At 36.3% G+C, this 3,005-nt stretch overlaps 1 pseudogene; it reads right to left on the bottom strand.

The window, feature by feature from the left end:
• Window positions 1-341: 341 nt before the first annotated feature.
• On the bottom strand, window positions 342-561 carry LOC135318546 (large ribosomal subunit protein eL39-like; annotated as a pseudogene).
• Between the last annotated feature and the right edge of the window lie 2,444 nt (window positions 562-3,005).

Genomic DNA, 3,005 nt, shown 5'->3' with positions numbered 1-3,005 from the left:
TTTTGAAAGATATTTTCACTGGGTACTGAATTCTAGGTCGACAGTTTCAGCAAAGATGTTCCATTTTGTCTGGCTTGCATAAGATCTAACAAGAAATATAGCTCTTCTCTTTCTTCCTGTATAGTCAATTTTTTTTTTTTTCTGGCTACTTTTATGATTTTCTCTTAGTCATTGGTTTTCAGGAATTTGTTGTTTTTTGGTTGGTTTTTTTTTTTTTTTTCCCCACCAAAAGGTCTCACATATTTATTTCTGAGCCAACTTACTGGTGCAGAAACATTGAAACAAAGAGAAAGATCATTTTCTCAATAAAACACATCCAGCTGTCCAAATAGTGGTGGTTTTCAGTGAAATGGTAACATGCAAGTGCCCTTGACAGGGCAGAATCTGTGTGCCAGCTCATGTGTGAATCCTTGTAGTCTCAGCGTGGCTCTTCTCCAATGTCTCCTCTTGGAGTTGTACCTGATGTTATTACCAATTTTCATCCAGATCCACTGAGGAATGGCATAATTCTGCTTTCTTGGCCAGGAAATGCTTGATCCTGAAAGTCTTGTGAGAGGACATGGTAAGAAACAGAGTCAATCACACACACCAGGATGACAGAGAAAAGCTTGAGGCATTTGATTACGATGTATCTTGGTGTGGTTACATTTTTATCTTGCTTTGGGTTCATTTAGTTTCTTGGTTCTGTGAAGTGATACATCTCCCCAACCTTGAAAAAATTTGGCCTTTATTTCCTCAAATATTTTTTCTACCCCTCTTCTCTCCTCTTATTCTGAGACTGCAATTACACGTTAGACTACTTGATATTGCCCCGTGGGTCACTGTGACTCTGTTCATGTTTTTTCAATCTTTGTCTTTTCCGTCTCTCAGTTTGGATAGTTTTTATCGTCATGTCTTCACATTCATTAAGCTTTTCTTCTGCAGTGTCTAAAATTCTGTCAATATTATCCAGTAAATTTTCCATTTAGTTCTTTTTATTAATCTTTCATTTCCCTCCCCACTTTTCATGTTTTCCTTTAAATATCTGAATAGAGTTATAAGAGCTGTTGTAATGCCCTTGTCTGCAAATTCCACCATCTCTTCAATTCTGGGTCTGTTTCTATTGACTGATATTTTTCCTGGTTATGGGTCTTATTTTCCTGCTTATTGGCTTGTCTAGTAATTTTTTTATTAGATACTGGACATTGTGATTTTAAATTATTGAATATCTGCATTTCATTGTTTTTGGATCAAGAGGTGTTAGACTTTGCTCTAGCAGTCAGTTAAGTTACCTGTAGTTCAATGTGCTCCTTTTGAGGCTTCTTTATAAGCGTTGTTAGAACAGAACTAGAGCAGTCTAAGGATATCCTCACTATTAAGAAGTGGCCATTTTGTGGTCTTTTCTAAATATCCTGAGTGATCAATGAGAGCTCTCCTATCAGAATGGTAGGAATTTGAAAATCTCCAGCGCTGAGATCTGAGAATTGTTTGGTTCAAAGCTCCCCAGTCACTCTTAGCTCAATATTGTGGAGTTCCACTCTATGCTCACATGTCTTATCATTCAGCAAAGACTGAAAAGGACTCCTCATGTAGAGCACTGTTGTTCTCTGTTGTTCCTTTCTCTCTAGAATTCTACCCAACAACTTCCAGTTGCCTCAGACTTTTTGAACTCCAGTATCTGTCTCCTTAACTTAGTGGGACAGCCATGCCGTGTAGGACAGCTTCCTCTGTGCTCTGCCTTCTTGAATGTGCCTCCAGGCAGAAATCATTTGTTCACTCATTTGTTTCCTTTTTCTCAGAAAACCTGTCTGCAGAAGTGGAAATTGGTGTACGCAAAATCTATTTGGATACTGTAAAATAGTGAGTGGCTTGAGAAACACTGTGTTATAATACTGGATTCATCAACAACATTTTATGAATGAGTGACTAATTACTTTCTCTATAAATCTAGCTTTTATGGTGCTATATTTTGTTTCTCATGGGCAGTCACTAAATGCATATTGTCTAGCCAGTATGACTTTTTTTGAGTCATAGGCCATTTTGGTTTGGAAAGGTGTTTGGGAATTTCAATCTACCTATTTTATGGATGGGAAAATTGATACCCAAAGTGAAGCCACTTTTTAATCTGGCTCTTGGCCCATTAAACATTCAGTGCTTCCTGCCATAGAGGAATGACAGGCTACGTCAGATTATTAAGAGAAGGTATAATGTGCACCGAGTCAGATTGTACTTTATTCACAACTTAAGGGATTTTTTAGGGCTTTTTTTTTTTTTTTTTTTGACTGTGCTTTTTACTTTCTACACTGGTTTCAAAACCAAATTTGCACTTAAGATGCAACTTAACAAACTGTAATTACCCAAGGCCACCCTTTCTTCTTACCCTTTCTTCTATCCTATATTGATACATAATCAGACAGATTAACTAGTAGGAACAGCTACTCTCAGTCTTATCTCCTGGAGAACAGAAGTTTTATTTTTAAAACTGAAAATTTGAATAGAATTTTCCAACTTTTGACTGAATATTTTCACTTCTGGGACTTTATTCTGCAGAGTGAGGCACGTTTTTAGGTATGAGGATGTACTTTGATGAGCATTGCTTGCAACTGTGAAACCGGAAACATACTCAATGTCCATCGGTAGAAATGATTACGTATATTGATGTATATTCATACAAAGAAAAATGATGGGATTAAAAAAAAGAATGAATCAGAAAGTCTATACATGGACATAGAAAGTTATCTAGAGCACTGCTGTCTAAAAGAACTTTCTGTAGTGATGGAAATGTTCTGTGTCTGCCCAATATGGTAGCCACTAGCCACGTGTTGTATTTGAAATGTGGCAGATGCAGCTGAGGAACTAAAGGTTTAATTTTGATTATTTATTTATTTAAATTTGAATGCTCACATGAGGTTCATAGTACTGTACTGCACAGCACACATCTAGAATGTATTGTTTAGAGAAAAAAGCTCATCAAAAAATAGTATGAAGAGTTAAAAGATAATAAACACTATATGTTAATTTATACA

Source organism: Camelus dromedarius, chromosome 18, assembly GCF_036321535.1.
Source record: "Camelus dromedarius isolate mCamDro1 chromosome 18, mCamDro1.pat, whole genome shotgun sequence".
Classification (NCBI taxonomy): domain Eukaryota; kingdom Metazoa; phylum Chordata; class Mammalia; order Artiodactyla; family Camelidae; genus Camelus; species Camelus dromedarius.
The sequence above is the reverse complement of the archived record's forward strand: the minus strand, read 5'-3'. Positions and strand labels throughout refer to the sequence as shown.